Here is an 18,217-nt window from a genome sequence, read left to right as displayed (position 1 = left end):
TTATTTATTCATGTTTCCTTTTAAGCCATCTCATATTCATTGCTTATTGTATTTCCAAAATGTACATAAATATGCATATATTTCTCTAACTTTCATCTACTTATACAAATTTTTCATTTTGTATTTCAGCATTATAATTTTCATAAATAAATTCTTCATGGCATTCTTCTCATGGCATTCCAGTGTATCTGGTTGCATAAAGCATATTTGGTGAATTTTAAACACATGTTTTCATGCTTGGCTCTTCTCCATTTACCTTGTCCCATATTTCTTCATCATTATTTTTCCCATATTATCCATCTTGCCTTTTTTGCATTTCAATATGCCTGCTTAAAATAAACTTCAATTTATGAAGAATTTTCCTACAGTTTACATTATTTATTACAAATGTATAAACTCAGTGTCCAGTAAGAACTTTATCTCAAATTGTTTAACTTACAGCAAACCTATTTATAGGATACAGCTGAACCTTGAACAACACAGGTTTGAACTGTGAGGTCCACTTATGAATGTTTTTTTTTCAATAAATATATTGAAAATGTGGAGATTTTCAACAATTTGAAAAAAGAGGTTTCTTTTCTCTAGTATACTTTATTATAAGAATAAAATATGTAAGTACAAAATATGTGTTAATTGACTTTCTATTTACATAGAAATGGAAGTTGTTGGCTTCCAGTCAACAACAGGCTGTCAGTAAAGTTTTTAGAGAGTCAAAAGTTATGCTTGGACTTTCACCTGTGCAGGGGTAAGCACAGTTCAAAGGCCAACTATACCTTTTTAAGTGTCCCAATACAGAGCAGCCATAGAAGCTAATCTGGAGCACACAGAAATAATGAACAGTCTTCAGGAAGCAAACTTTGCAATCAAAGTGAATGAACTCACAATATTACACCCTACCTAATTTTCCTATGCATGCCTCATACTTGCAAGGTGTGCACAAGCAGGGGTTTACATCATTTTCAACACCCCAACCAGTGAATGGTAGGGAAATCCTTATTGGTTTCTGTATGGAGAGAGATGACCTAGGATATCCACATGGACGTGACCTGATTTGGCTAGCATAATTGTAGCATGAGAAAAACATTTGGCAGTGTTTATTAAAGATGAAAGCAGGATTGTTAATGTGTTTTTATTATCTTGTGGTTAAAATGCACTTACTGAAAAGCATTATTTTGAAATGGTCCCTTTTATATTTCCTGCTACTAGAGCTATTTCATCATCTATATGTATATATACACAATTCTAAATAAAAATAATAACTGTTCTATAATGAATATAACTCATTTGGTTTACATATATATATGAGGCCGCTCACCTCCTGTTGCTTTGCTCACTTGTCATTCTCTTAGCCTCATCCTTTCTCCGAAAGGTGCTTTGGTTCCCTTTTACTTAACCATTCCTTCCAATCTGACCAGAAACCTTTGCATACTATTCTAAGGACACTCGCTTCATGCACTTTATTCCCAATGTGTAATACACAAAGAAATCCCTCTTGCCAAATGCATATGATAGTTCATGTTTTCCTTCAGCACTAGGGGACTTATGGCATGATTAGATTTAATCAGTGTTAAATCTATGTATGAAATTTTGCTCTATGTCTACTTACAAGAGATTGTGAGTAGAATACTTAAGGTGTTCTAAGTATTTTACAACCATTGGTCTCTATGGATCTTATTTTTGGTCAAAGGAGAACCTGCATTATCCTGTGCTAGTAATGATTTTTTGCAGTCAATATTTTGTTTTAAATATGAAATTTATCTTTACATGACTTCGTATCTCTAAAGTTACTCTCAGAAACAATCACTCCATTCCTAAATTCTCTCTACTTTCAACTTGAGTATTTTTTTTATTATTCTTTGTATGCTACTCATCTATAGATAACATGTTCTTATCAAATGTGTAAAGGGAGTTGTACAGAAGATGTGTTTTTGTTAGATTATTAGTCAGTTAGAAACTCCATATATTTCCTTATGTTTTCTGTTAGGTTTCCTTAACTACTTAGAAACAAAAAGAAATAACACAATGGGCAGGTTATCAGTGATTGGACTGGTTAAGATGTTAGAGACTAAGAAGTATCTTGGGCCACTATCAACATGCTATAAAGAGAAAAAAAGAAATAATCCTTGGGCTTCCACAGCACGTAAAAATGCATAATAATTTCAAAATAAAGACCAAGATTATTTAAGAGAAATCTGCAACATGCGATGAGGTGTAATCTTATTTACCTTCATAACACATTTTATTTTTATTTTCATTGAAGTTTTGTTAGTACTGCCTTTGAAGAAATAAGGGTGTGGCCATCAGACCAATACATTTGTTCAAAGAGCTCTGTGCTGAGTGGACACATAACAATAACACTACTGCCCTAAAAATAGGGCACCTGTTTTGAGGGGCCTTTCCTGAAGTGGGAAAACACTTTTGCCAGTTCTTTCACTCTTTTTGATCTGCCTGGTGGATCAAATAAAAAATTTGTGAAATAATTGTCTATAGTATAGACCGAAGTCATCAGTCAGAAAAAAGGTTATATAGCATTATTCCACTAAGTTAAATGAAGAAGTAAACAACAAAAGTCTCCCTATATTCTCCTTAAGCTTTTAATAAAGCTCTTATATGGTCAAGTTTCTTGAAGTGTTCTGTACACTTAATATCTTCATTGGACCACCTCTCATTCACTGCCTCCAACATTAATGTTTGTTTTCTCTTTTTATTTTTTTCAGTTTTCAATTTCAAAGCAAAACCTCTAAGGCACATTGATGATCAGTCCCCATGGACATGTCTCTGATTTTTGTATGAACTTGGTTTTCCTGAAACATTTGAGGTGTGAAAATCTCTTTCATTCTTCAAATTTTTTTCTTGCCTTTGGATGTACTACTCTCTCCCCAACAGTCAAATACTTTAGTCTCCTTATGTAACAATTGCTATTTTGTTTACAAACCCCTATATCTGTTCCTTTGGGTAGTCTCCTTCAGCATTGAGTCTGGGCTTGACCCTAAGACTTGTTTTGGCCAGTGGGACAACAGTGAACTTGAAGCAAGAATAGACTTGGCCATACACTTAGGAGGCAGAAACCATGAAATCAAGCTAGTTACCACCTGTCATCCCAGTTGACAGCCAGCTTGTCCTTAGAGGCAGAACCCCCAAAAGCAGATGTCTGGTAACTGATCACAGATGTATTAAGGAGCACAGCGAAGGTCAGAAGTATCTGGTGGAGCCCAGTACAATTGTCGCTTCACAGAACTGTATGTCAAGAATGGTTGTTGACATATGCAACTGTGTTTTGGGGTGGTTTGCTCAACAGAAAAAATAACAAATATTCTACTTTTCCTTTTATTTCTAGATCTTAATTAGTGATTCTGCCAAAGTGTTCTATCATCTGTCTGGAAATCCAGGGTCATTCTCAATTGTTTTCTTTCCATTCTGTCCTTTCATCTAATTGGTATTTAAGTCTTGCTGCTATTTTAAACCTCAATTTTTTTTAATACTGAAATAATATTTTATGCACTTAATATATATGTTTGATTACTTGCTATTTGCTAGAATTATTAAGACTGTAATAGAAGTAGAATGATTTACTCATTTTGGAATACAGATTCTAAGTGCTTCTCTCCACCTTTAGGTTCTGTATTCCACTCTTTATAACACACAATATTTCTGATTGTCTTATATGGTACACATATGAGCCTATTGATTCTTTTATTTCATTTGTTATCTAATTAATTCTGAGCCTTCTGAAAGGTTGTTGAAGTCTTTCTGAGAGAGAACATAGAGAATGAAAAGATAGTGTATTTATTTGAGGTATTTTTCATTATAAAAACCAGGAATCATGTCTGTGTTTTTTCACTGAGGTGCAAAATCTCCATCATTTTGAGTCCTTGTTTAACCAAAGACTGTTTGCACAACTTGCAAAGAATACTTTTGTAGGAAAGTAAATCTCTACAGTGCTTCTGTATCATGGCCCTGTTCGCCAGCTTTCTGGATCAGAATTTCTATTCCCATTCACAAAGCTTAGCAATACCCACTAAATCCTTGAAGGAATTTAAAATTAAGTTTCTCACAATTAAAATACAGGGGGAGGGAACTGTTAAATGTTTGGCATTGGAAATTTGTATGAACAAATGTCTTTTCTAATTACACCTATAGTAAGTACTACGCACAAAAGCATTTAAAAATACTGCCATCATTTCTTACCTACTTGAACTTCACTACTTTGCTCAAAACGACATGCCCTTTCTAAAGTAGTCATGGAAACAAATGAAAACAAGGCTTTTGTGGAGCAGCCACTCAGTATAGCTTTGGAGTTGACTGAGTGCGTTATAAGACATTGTTAATGCTGACTTTACTGAAACAACTCTTAAGTACTATACTATCTAGTAGGCTTACACACTTTGCTATTTCTTTTCATTTGCATTTAATGTTCCTTACTAATAGTAGGTGTTCAATAAAGAATGTTAGAATAAATGAAAAATTAACAAATATTAAGTTGTTTCTCTATTCAAGTTTCTTTCCTAACTTTCTGTCCCTTTGTCAGCAGGAAATTTACCCTGTTGTGCTATAAGTGGGGGAAGTATACAGTTTCAGAGTCTAAGAAATACACTCCACCTTTTAAAAACTTTCTTAAAACTAATTTGTTGGTTAGAGAAGAAAATTCTTGTAGATACAATATAGAATTCTATAGTAGAGAATTCTAAAATGCTGAATTTGAATATAGGTGATCAAAATCTGTATCTTACAAAATTGATGGGCACGCCAGTGGGTCAATGCAGTGAGGCTGGGGACATGGAGGGATAGTTACATGAATTTAATCAGATTGCATTCTTGGGAAAATACATTTAAAATTAAACTGAACAAGAATGATATTCTTTATTAAGAATTTATTTTTCTGATTAACCCTTTTATTTCCTTTGGAAATTTTTATCCAGACTAGACCTGTGACTGCTGCTTTTTAACATGACATCAGCAAAATGCAAATTAAGTCTAGTAATCTGCATGTTGAGGACTATAGTCTTTCCATTTCTATAAAAAAATAATTAGAAATAAAAAATTTTCCTATTCTGTATATTCACATTCTTTTTATTTTTGGTTTATATCTTGAAAAACAAATATATTCAAGGATTAGATTTATGTGTTCAGTGTAAAATGCTGTTATGTAAGAACAGAAGGGTTTATAGGTTAAATTAAATAGCAAATGCACAAAAATAATCCATTAAAAATGGATTTATTGTCAATTCAAGCCACTGATGACCATTATTATGGCTAAAAATTCACCCTATTTTCTACCAACCCTTCTGCTTCCTGTTTGGCATACATCCAAATTTCTACTGCGTTAACATTTGCTCCTGGGAGGAGATGAAGGAAAAAAGGTCCATAAGGTTTCCATTGGCCCAGATAGTAGAAACATCTGCTGGATTCAGGAGCAGCTTGCTGGCCCAAATCTGCAGGGAGAGTTGATGCTCATCAACTATGCCATATGAGTCAGTATTTCCTGTGCCCCGGAGCTACACAGGCTTCATCAAGAAAAAATAAGGAAGCATATTGTGTGTCAAAATTCCTTCATTAAATAAGCATTATGTATTTTTAAAGTAACTATCATGGCATTGCAAATTATGAGTTTAGTACTTGTGAAATCCAAATTCCAACAAATAACAAAGTTTATTGGATTATCTTATCTTTAATTAGATCATTTTGAGTACTAATGGATTCTACACATTTAGAACTTTGCTTACAGAGATTTGACCCTTAAACTTGAAGAGTTGGTGGTTGTTCTTAATGAGGAAAAGTTTGTAAGAAAATTATGTACTGATTTTTTTAATTCCCATAAAGCCATCTTTTATAGGTAACTTTAAGATTATCTGGTCAATGATTTCAATAGTAAGAGTTGGAATTATAGTGCCACACAGGAATACAATTATATACACTAAATACAATTATTTGTATATAACACATGCGTGCACATGCACACACAATTTGCTACTTCAAAAATAATTGCATTCAAAAGTGTATGCTTAATTCCATGCCACTGCCAATGCCCCAAACACTTGGACCTTTTATTCAATTGCTCATCTTAGTCAGTGGCTCTTAGTCAGTGGCTCATCCTATTCAGTGCCCTAAATGTGAAAACTCTGTACCTTCCAGGGACTTATTAAAATTTTTGAAAAACACAATGCTCAATATATATCTAAATTTGAGCAATGAGATGCATCAGCTAGTATTAATATATATCCATGTAATATATATTTATATTTATAGGTATAATATATACATATATATAATATTTATATATAAAGAGAGAAAGATATCGACATATCTATATCTATCTAACATAATATACATCTTTGGTTTCAGAGCTGTCACAGCACATGAAACTAGGACTTTGAAATGAAAATAAGTTGCACAAATTATATAAAGAATTAATGAAATATTTCAATCTATTTAATTCCAATCTGATATAAGGAAACAAGACAAATAGGAACAGTTTGAGCATAAATAATGTTACTATTCTACTCTTATTGGAAGAGTCTTTACCTCAGCAGACAGACTGTGCAGTTATTTTTTGTTCATCTGATATTATAGTTGCAATGCCTACCTTGCTGGGGCAGCAGCACCATTCTTGGTTTCATACATACAGCGATATCCATGAGACACAACAGGCTTTATCCAACATGAGGTTTACCCAAAGGTCACAAGGCAGATAATGCAACAAGGATGTCAGCAACTACCAGAGGCTCTGTGACTGCCTGAAATGCCTCTGAATGTGCAGTCACTCCATACCCAGAACTGGAATGAATCAGTGTGGGCGCCTCACCTCGGAGAAGCCTCCCACTCTGGAGTCATTTTGCTTATATGCCTTGTTAGTCACACAGCCTTCAGAGGTTTGTGCCACTGGTTTCCCAACCTCTGGTACAGCTACATCTAATCAACACTGATCATTTATTATTCAATAAGTAATCTTGACAACTTTATATAACAAACCTAGTCTAGTATATAATAAACCTCCCCAGTTCTCATTTATTTTGAATCTAGTATGCCCCTATGAATTTCTTGAATAACATAGATGATTCAACCAAGAGTCAACTTTTTAGGCTTTCCTGAGACTAGGGGAAAGACCAAAAACCAACCAGCTGTTAACTCTTTCTTTCCAATATTGTAGTGAAGAGGTCATTGGCTTTGTTGTGTGTGTGTGTATGCGTGTGTGTAAATACGTATATATATGTATCTACAGAGTTCCAGTTATCATTTTGCCTATCTCCATAACAAGCATTCTTAAAACTTTTAAGGAATCAGATATTTTTAAATTCTACCTCAACTTATTTTGTTGGAATTTAATTTTAATAATTTCCATTAAAAACACTGATTCATTATAACTTTCTAATGAACAGATTAAAATTGTAACAACCTCTAAAAAGGATATGAGAAGATAGTATTAATTCTTTCTCTGCCTTATCAGAAGTATAATTCTTTGAGCTGACTTATCTGTACAAATCTATACAAAGTATCAAGTTTCATTTTAATATTTTCCCACAGCCGTTTCCACTTGTTCTCATAGGGCAATGTTCCCCTAGATCTAATGTGGCACTACAAAGGACTTGAACATCAAAGCATGTAAACATGGACAAGATGGGTGAAATCAACATTAATGAAATCTTTGTGCATTCAGAAATGATCAAACAGTGAAAAACACATCCTATTAACCACTGTGTTATTACATATGTTTTTTCAAAAGGAAGCTTATTCCTTCGGGAATATTCCTAGTTGATTCATATGTTACTATATTTTGATCTACACTTAAATAATTAAGGTGCTATCAATTTAAACACAACGTTCATGTGTTCAAAGGTGTGTGCCCAAGGTATGCATGTTAGAGAATGAAGCATTATAAAGATTCTGCCTCTGCTATAAGGACTTTCTACATGTTTCCGGTTCATATTCCAGTGGTCTTAAAAAAATCTGAGCATTAAAATCTGTTATTGGAAAAGAAAGCACTCATTTCTATGATATTAGTCAAAGGAGGAATCATTATATAAAGTTTAGAAATGCACTCTTATCCAGGGGGGAAAATCAAATGATTTGCTGCCTCACCTTTGTAGTCTTTGGGCACTCATTATTTATTTGAAGCCATAATATTGTTATCCTCTCATGGAAATATATCTCTGAAAAAGAAAACTTTAAATATGTTTTCATCCATGTACAGTTTACCAGAAATACTTTCCTTTCTCCCTATAACTACTGAAGTTTTAAAAATAAGCAATAAAATGGAAGTCCTCCATTATTAATAACAAGGAGCTTCCCAAGGCAGTGACATTTTAGAGTGCAAGTAAGGGATAAATTTTCTCTCAGAGTTTGTGTGGGGAGGCAATAGGAAATACGGGTAATCATCCTGTTTTAGTACAAGATAGGTCTCCATTTATTAGAAGGTCTCCATTTATTAGAAGACTTTTTTACAGTGAAAAAAAATAATACCAAGAGATTAGTTACCTTACAAATAAGTTATCCCATTTTTAATGGAGTCTTTGATAAATTCCTAATAAGGTTCTTGATTATAAACACTTTTTGCAGTGACTCATTTCTGAGATTAAAAACCTAGACTAAGAGATAATGTTAATTATCAGAAAAAATAGTATCTTCTGAGAATGTACATTGAGTCACTTCCTTTAATGGCTTGCCATTGCATGTAGAATAAATGCAAGATCCCTACTAAGACATAAAAAGTGCTGCATGAGTTGGCCTTGACCGTCATTCCTACCTCATCTTGGGCCATGCCATCTGTTGCTACTCATGCTCCAGACTCACTGGTTTTCTTTTTTCAATTCCTTCAATAGCCAAACTTTTTCCCACCCCTGGTACAGGACTTTTACATCATCTAATTTACTTTTTGAAATACTGGCTCCCTCTCTCTAACATTCTTGTCCTTTGGCAATTTTTAAATGGCTTTTTCTCTTCATTTAGGTTTGGATGAAATGTCACCACCTTCTTAGCCAAGTCTTTCCTTTATATATTTGTATTTTTTTTGTTACTCTGCTCATCTTTAGGTTGTAAGTTCTAAAGATAGAACTTTACACCATTACTAACTTGTTCACTGTTGTGTTCCCAGCATCTACTATGTGAAGCACACTGGAGGCACAAAACAAATTTGTTCAAGAAATTAATGTCATCGAAGTATAGTTTATAGACAAAATCCATTACAATTAGAAAGATAAGTTTCAGAAAGCATTAACATTGTATGCCTAATATGAACTGATTAAACATTATTGGATAATGTATATTTGATGTCATATTTTTCTTATATATATATCTTTATGTGATCTTAAAGTTTCTTATTACCTCCCATAATCCAAAAAAATTATAATTCAGACAGATGTCTATATTGCTCTTTTATATGAATATCTTTATTTAATGTACCAATGCAATTATTTAAATTTTCTGCAAAGAATAATAGGAAGAGAATATTAATGTATATGCAACTTGGATAATAGTCAGTATAATTGTGTGCTTGAAGAGTATGCATATATGTGGCACGATCCAAAACAAAAATGTTAGCCAATTATTTCCTACATCTAAGTTAATCACTAACCAGCAACAATATATTAGGTAACAATGAATTTGAGTTGATATAATTTATTTTTTTCATTTGAAATTAGAGAAAACCAGCATGAAAACCAGATTGAAATGCTAATATCTTCTCAATTTATAGTTTTCCTTTCTTTACCTTATTTTGCTAGTTGTGTTGTATATATTTTAAGCAATTGTATATTTGAAATTAGGATTTAATGGTACTTGCTTTATTTTTCATTTAATTTGCTCTTAGAAATGTTATTAGAAATTTTAATTTTCCTTGAGGTCATTAAATATTTAAAAGTATATTGCAGTTCAACATTATTGGTTGAATTTCTTTCTGTAAGTGTATCAACCTACTAGATGAAACAGAAAGTATATGTATCATTTTCCTCCTTTTCAGTCTCAGATTGAAGTTTTTTCCAAGGACTTCAATTTAAAATAGTTATATCCCACCCAGTCCTTTCTTTTTTCTTTTTTTTTTTCCCTCCAGAAGATTGATTAGTGTATGCTCAGCATTATATTCCTCGCCCTGTGTTCAGAAGAGTCCTGCCATCTGTATGCTCCTTTCCAGAGTATTTCCTCCAGGTTGACATCTCAATTTAGAATTTAGTTCCTTGATTGAGCTTCACTGTGAACCAGACTGTGATTGCAGTCATAAATTTCTTTCCTCTGGAAGGCTGCCTCTCAAATGTTCATCAGTTAGCAAGTAGAGCTAGTCAGTTCTAGGTCTTGCTTATTCACCCTGAAAAACAGTATTCTAGAAAGATAAAATGACTTCATGCACACATGATAATTACCCTATTAGCCTATTTTGAAGTTATAGAAATAATTTTAAAATCTTCTTTTTTTATATTGCCTTGTAGTTTCCATTTCATTATAAATTTCTTTCCTTCTTATTCTTTCACTTTACAATGCTTGAATATCTATTTGTATAGGAAGAAAAACAGCCTTGTGAATATAAATGTGAACAATTCAAGTTCACTTTTTCCTTGAAAAAGTATACATGCTCATTCAATAAATTATTGTTTGAATTTGTGAGAAAACTCACAAATTTTGAGAGGATGAATCAAATGTAGATAAACTAATAAAAGCAAAATATATTTTAATGTTTTATTCAAAACTCAATTTGAGTTACAAAGCTAGATGTAGTTATATTTAATCTAATTCACTGAATCTGTGGTATGTTAACAACCTTTTTATTTTGCATTTTGTCAGGATAATAAGCAGAAAAACAAAGAATGGAAAAGACTGATTTTGTAGACATATGTTTAAAAATAATTGGGATTTTTAAAAAAATCTGATAATGTTTTACAACATTCTAAAAAATGCCATCAATAAGCAATGACATTAAGCAGCCAGGAAACATTTCCCAGGATTTTATAATCAGTCTCCAAAGCTTAGAATTTTGTAAAATAAGAAACATGAGTGGTTTTTGATATTACTGTCTAATACACATTTAATGGAAGAAATTGGAGAAATATACTTTCTGTAGAAAGAAAAACTGCTGGTAATATTTATAATATAAAAGGCTGAATTATACAGTCACACAAAACATTTTTGAAATGTGAGCACTGATGTTATATTTCACCTACATTAAAAATTTCTCCAGAACCACCCCTGATCCTGATATTAAAAATTAACTCCAATAATAACTCCTATCATAGACACAGCAAATGGTAACTAGTTTTGAAATAATCTTGTGTTAACTGGGTCACCTACTAATAATCACTGTGTAGGTCAATTGGAAACAATCCAGTGGTTATTCCTTTGGTTTCCTGGCCTGCTCTGAGTGTCCAGGAAAACCTATTATCACATTCTGGAAAAGGGAAAGAGAGGTGAATTTTCTACAGGAAAATTATGATCCTTTGAATCAGGAGCGGTGGGAGCCACTGTAAATCTGAAAGAGGCTTTTGTCATGGATCAGAAGCTGACACACCACCTGGGCCAAGCTTTGGGTACACAACAGCTTCTGCTCCAGGAGTCCGGGGCAGAATGGGTCACTCACAATGGCCATAGCAAACACCGCGATCTGGTCTACAGGATTGTAACTCCTGAAGCTGCCAGTTTGGCATTGTTACACTCTGTTATCAGGAGCAGAAAGCCCTTCCAACCTTTCCTGGCCTTTCAAGATCCACTGCCCGCCAGCTTTGTTTCTTCCCTGCCTTGGTCTGGCAGGCACAGTGGAACACGGGTCTCCAATGAGCTTCCCATCTCTATGGAAACTGGCAAGCAGCGCCAAGATGATGGCCACACTGCATACTGGCTGGGCAGAGGGATGGCACAGAAGGTGGATACCAGGTGTTGTAGGGCAAGATGAATCCGGAAAGGATGAAGTAGAATCAAAGAAAAATAAATTATATGTGGTAGCCTAGGAAAACAGAATACTTAGTTTTTCAGACAAATCTGAAAGCTAGACTGAAATGATGGGGAAAATGACTAGAGAATTCTAAGAATTTGAAAGAACAGAGTAACATTCCAAAAGTGGAAAAACATTTTTCTCTTAGTTATCAGTCTTAATTTTTCCTCCAATTTCCTTTCTCACATGAGAGAGCATTCATTGCACTTCTCTCAAGAATTATATGCTTGCATTAATGACATTTGTGCTTTTCAATCCAATAGGCTTTAGTATGCAATATGTGTTTCAGTCCACACAACTACTAAGCCACAACTTTCACGTTAGAAGGTTATTTGTTTAGAATGCCTTCAGTAATTTAGTGGAAGTAATAGCATGCTGTGTGTGCATTTAGATATATTTTTAGACTCTAATTTAAGCAATGAGAATGATCTTGAACTTTCTAAGATGCAGTATCTTTGTATAAATACCCTAAGCCAGTTGATGGAACAAATGAGAGAGAAAGAGAGAAACAAAGCTGAGAATAAATGAAGGGAAGACCCTAAAGAATAGTAAACTACATTTGTATTTCAATTAAAAACGAGTTGTGTATTGCTGTGATTTCTTATTGAAACTTGTACTTAAGAAACTTAAACTTATTTTGTATCTTCTGACCGTTTTGACATCTGTACTTTTCATAACCAAAATGTGAGAACCTTAATAAGAGAGCAGTATTTTTCATTTAAAATGGGGTTCTTGAGAGGACACGTAATATTTAAAAAACAAACTAAAACATTACGTATGTATTTGATTCAAGCACCAAGAACTCTGTTGGATTAAATAATTTTGTAGGCTGAGGTAGCAGTTTTCAGGAAGGATAAATATGTTCCAAAAGGAAGGGTCAAAATATGTGACATTGTTTATCTCATGAGAAGTTTACACTTTCTTATTGAAAAACTGTATCTTAAAATCTCTTCACATCTTGTTTTTGTTCCCCTTCACCATTTTTAAACCTGGTTCTTCCTCTGATTAAATTTTGTTCATTTTTAGGAAGAAAAAATAATGAGGGTCCTCAGTTCCTATTAGGTACCTCACAAAATTTGGTCATTTACCCTGAAAAATTACTGACTGTAACTCACTCTCTCTCAGATATTCCCAGCCTCAACCTCTGCCTGTCTGTCTAGATATAGCTCAGGTGATTATTGCTCTCAGTAAGTGTTCATGTGCAGTGTGCACTGATCCACTGCTGTACCCCACATTTAATCTTTAGCACAGGAAGAAAGATGGAGAAAACCACTGCTTTCACTCATCATCCATTCAGAAGATAGCAAGTCTTGAATGATGCCATTTTGGGAAGCAGAGCTGTTTTTGGATCAGTGTTCAAACATGCATCTTTGCCTGTCTGCTCTCTTTCAACAATACTGCTGGCTTCCAAGACCTCTCTCCACGTCTTTGCTTATTGCTCCTTATGCTAATGGCACATCAAAGCCTGTCACCAATGTCAAAGTGGCCACGATTTTAGAATTTGCCTTTTTATGTCCTATGTGACAATGTGCTAGATCCTTCGTGATTAGACAATGAAGGTGCACATGAAATGTGTGAAGAGAGGTTAATGCTTAACTAACCGAGGTCAACAAGAGTCAAGACTCAGTTCACTTGATTTTGAACTTGGTGTTTCTTTATTAAGATAAGGAAAGTTTTGAACCACTCTTTCCCCAAGTATATAAGAGATGGAAACACTGAAAGAGTAAAAGCAGCTGCTCCGTCTGCTTTTTAAAGACAGCTATCTTTTAAGAATGTTGAATGATTACTCTTCATTAAAGTGTCTTTAAGAGCAGTAAACTACCAAATTATTTCCATGTGACTACTCAGACTAACCTAATGGGTTTCAACCACTGATGCTAGTTAGAAAGAAACTCAGCAGCCTAAGAAAAAACTAGTAGTTCAAGATCACTGTACCCAGAGAAGAAAAAAAGGAGCTTATTTAAAGGATTTTTACTGGAAGAATTGGTGGATGGGAGGGGAGAAGGACTGTTCCAAAACTCTTTGAGGAAAAGGGAAAACAAAAAAAAAGAGACTCAAAATATGAAGAAAAAGAACTTCAAAAACAGAACTATACTGCATTGGAGTTAATTGGTATTCAGAAAAAGAAATTATGCTAAAATGTATGCAACAGTCCCAACAAGAGACATCAAGGGTGTCTTTTTCAGTGATGTGCTGTAACTGTTAACGGCTGTGGGGAAAAACACTGACTGAAGTCGTTTGCTCATTTCCATGGTGAAAATACTCCCACTGTGGCTGATTTCATGCAGCCAATGGACATCACCAAGCATGAAGTGAGCAAGTTGCACTCCGTTGACTCAGGAGCTGGTGTGAGCCATCTCTAGTACACGGCTGCCTTTACTTGAATTGCAAGGGTTCCTCCACTTATTAAAAATACATGTAAAAAGTCTAAAATAATCTTTGAAATGTTGGACTCCAAACTATATGCTTTGTTCATAACTGTTTTTCAGCACAACTAAAGTTCACTTTACTTTCAAAGCAGCTCTGTGGATTTAAGCATGTGAGGTCTGAAGACAGAGTGTGAGAGTTCAAAACCTGACTTGCTGCATTATGTGCAAAACGTGGCTGTGGGTGCATTACCTTAGATCTCCTTCTGTTGGTACCCTCTTCCTCAAGGTAGAGATGATGACAACTTTGGCTTGAGGCTTAAGTCACTGATAAAGGAAATGCACTAGCATATTGTGAATCCTCTGTTAAGGTCAGTTGTATTTTTCATGTATTCACTACTGTCTCAGTGATCTTTGAGGAAAGAGATAACATAGGAAAACTACTTTTCAAATAGCTATTGCTGCAAGCAAAATTGAACCAGGAAGGGAAGGTAAACTATTTTCAGCCTCAGAAATCTGGCTACCTGAGAGAGCTAAGACAGGGCTTACTATACTTAACAGTAGGAATATTGTCTTCTATTTTTTTTTCCCCTTCTGGAGGTAAATTTGGCACAGTCCATCTTTTTATATCCCAATTTGGGGTTTGACAATGGTGCTAGATATGTCTCTTCTGAATCTCCATCTGTTATATCTTCTTATGCAGGCTTCTCATGATTTTCAAGTAGAACTTGGGAAAAATTGCCTTAAGACATTGATAATATAATTTTTCCACATTTCCTTCTTAGTGAAGGATTGTCCTCTCCTCCTGTCCCTCCATTCTGAACATGAACAAATGCAACAGCTTGAGTTACTCTGACCATTCACAAGTACGCCTGCAAATGCCAAGCACTGCTCTAAGAAGATGCTTTCCTTTTGGACAATGAGCACCCACTGAGAACTCCACTTCACAATATAGAATATTAAGCAATGTAGCTGATTAAAAAATAAGTAAGATGCCCTTGTTATCTGAACCTTAATTAGCTTAGAAACAAGTAAGGGCGACTGATATTTGTATAAGTAATAAAAGGAAATAAACACAAGGAGGGGAGGAGGAAAGTGGTGGACATAGTAGGTTGCCCAGAAAAACAGCCAGTTTCTATGATTCCAAATTGGAAGTTGTGTTTCCTTTACATCTCATCATAAACTTGTTCGAGAAGAATCACTCCTCTCAAATCTAGCAGGCTGTTGAGCTTAGCCAGAGGTGGGATCATTTGAACATAAGGCCTCAGTGATGCAACCTCTCACTTTAGAAATCCTTGTAGATGGTAAACTAGATGAGTGCTGTACCACACATAGCCTGCCTTCTCCCTTACCCTCACACTTCCTCCTGAAATCTCTGATTACTCTGCAGATTCTTTAAAATTTCTCTTCCTGTTTGCATCTTTCAGATGTTGGTTCATAGAAGACAAGGCAGGTAGTAGATCCCCCAAAATATTTGTCTGATGAATGCATTGAGGATGTATCCTTAATTTGGTTATATGCTAATTTTGCTAATTGGGAAAATTAGTAATTTATTTGGGAAGACTCTCTGTGAGCGGATTAAATGACAACCTTGAGCCATGAGGAATTAGAAGAAAAAAGTAGCAGCTGACTTGAAGCTCCCTCCAGATACATCCCGAAGTAAAAGGCAATTCAAAGCTTTGAGAAGTCTGACTGCCTCCAACACTGGCTTTTGAACTGATTTTGGAAACCACGTATCCTACGGGTATTTAGGATTAGTAGTTTCTCCACATGAGTTTGCTCTCTATTGGGTAAAACTAAATTATTTGACTGCAGGGATTAGGCTGCAGGTCCCAAGGAACTAAAGTCATAACATTTTCAAGTCAGAAACTACATGAGGAGAAGGTGGATGGAAGTTGTGCTAATCTCTCACCTGAGAAAAACAAGGTATAGTGTATATAGAGTAACTGGCATGTAGAAGACTCTAACAAATATTAGTTTCTTTTTTCTACGGGCCAGTAAGAAAAGACTGAAATACTTATCAAAAGCAAGTTCTGAGTAGTATATTTAAAGGCAGTTAAAACGACAACTTCTTTTATTTAATTTCAGTGTTATAATTGACTGACAAGGACATAGTTCAGCTAGATATGCAATTTAAAGTTTCATTATTCAAACACTTGCTCCTCTATTTTATTTCAGTTGTCTTGTTCACCTTTAAACAAATGGAGATAAAGTTACTATGACCCAACAGGCTTTGTGGAAAAATAAGAATAAAATGTTGAACTTTCAGAACAAACTCCAAATGGTTCATTGACTTTGTTCACCATGGAAAAATCACTTAACCTCCCAGTGTCAGTTTATCCATCTGTGAAATGAGAAGGATAATATTTTCTTATGGGGATGTTTTGAAAATTATTTTGCAAATGTAGTGGATGAAATTGTTGCAAGCATCACTGCTCTTCTTCCACTTCTTTAAAGAGGCAGACAGTATTATTTATGTACTAGTTGATAGTCAAATTGCCATCTGGAATGAACTGTGTATATTTATTAGCAGTCATGTGCTTTTTATTACTTAAAGAATCCCCTCCTCCCCTAGACTGCTCAATTTATGCATTATGTTGATACCTGGGAACTTGAGCAAGGTGTCTTAAAATCATTCTGAGCTTCATGTTTATGAGCTGCTAATCCAATACCTCTGGTAATTATTCTTTCTGTTTTAGCTCATGTTTTCTCTGTTGTGGTTTTCGCCTCACCTCACTTCACAAGATTGATAGTATCCCATATCTCCCTGCTAGAGGTCACCTCCGAGCTGAAGGCAAAGCACTTCCCACTCTGGCTCCAGTTGACTTTCAAGTCAACTGTCAAAGAATTTATTCCAGACATCTTCTAACCTCAATTTAAAAACTCCACCCTAAAGATTACAGGGAGATATCCTGGGGAGTTGCCATAGTGACTCTAAGAGAATGGCATTGAGGAGACAAAGCTACTGATATCGGATTTTTATACTTGATGAGCTTAATTATACAACGTGGTCATGAACCTCTCTGCTTGTGTCATTTAGGTCTGGAAAGAAATTTTCCCCTTCAGGCTCTTCTGTCTCTTATGGTGCCAATCAACAGGCTTCTTGGTAATAAGATTCTTTTTGCCAATAGCTCCAGCATAACCTCAAGTGGTGCTTGTAGTAATGATAGAATCATTACAGAACTAAAGAAGAAAAGGGAAATATATTTCATGGGTGTGATTAAGTAATCATAATGTTCTTGCATATATAAATTATCCTTGACTTAATGAACTGCCTTGATCACATAATGGCATTTTAACCTGGCTCTGAAAAGTCTTGTTTTTAACCCATATTGATAGTTGTTATTAGACTTAGCAGAGCTCATTTCCAGATCATCTATCTATCTTGCTGAGGTGAAATTTATGTACTATGTTTCCATGTGAATGAACTTTGTTTTAACTATTAGAAGTTCTCTTATTAAGTAAAGTTATTACATAAATTACTTTAATAAATTAGTATAATACTTAGGAAGATAGAAACTTGATTATATCCTAATGATATCCAAATTGAGAAGGGTCTCACTTCAAAATATTTTTTTATTATAAAAGAAATATATATTCATTGGGGAAAATCAGAAAACTGCAGAAAGGGACAAAGAAGGATATTATCTCTATCCCCCAGGTTGGAGTAATCACCTTAAGATTTTGATGGATATTTTAGAAGAGGAACTCTCTTTGAAGCATTAACATTGTTTCCTCCAACACATTTTTTATTTCTAAAAACAGCTACATCTATCTATAAGAAACCATGATAAAATAGATTTTTCTTAAGAATCAGAAATTGTATCTAAAGTTCTAGTATCCATAGTACATATACTTTATTCAGGATTATAAAAGCTACCAGGGAAGTATTTTATGTGTTTCCTCTGCTGCTTTAGTGAGTTCAATTCATCCAAAATTATTC

General features: G+C 34.4%; 1 protein-coding gene across 5 annotated transcripts in view; it reads left to right on the top strand.

Annotated features, from left to right (window-relative positions):
* Nucleotides 1-18,217, top strand: part of CADM2 (cell adhesion molecule 2) — a 1,133,262-nt gene that overhangs the window by 877,449 nt on the left and 237,596 nt on the right. The window lies entirely within an intron of this gene.

The sequence above is a fragment of the Manis javanica genome, chromosome 3 (assembly GCF_040802235.1).
Source record: "Manis javanica isolate MJ-LG chromosome 3, MJ_LKY, whole genome shotgun sequence".
NCBI lineage: Eukaryota > Metazoa > Chordata > Mammalia > Pholidota > Manidae > Manis > Manis javanica.
Note: the sequence above shows the minus strand (reverse complement) of the source record. Positions and strands in the feature narration are given on the sequence as shown.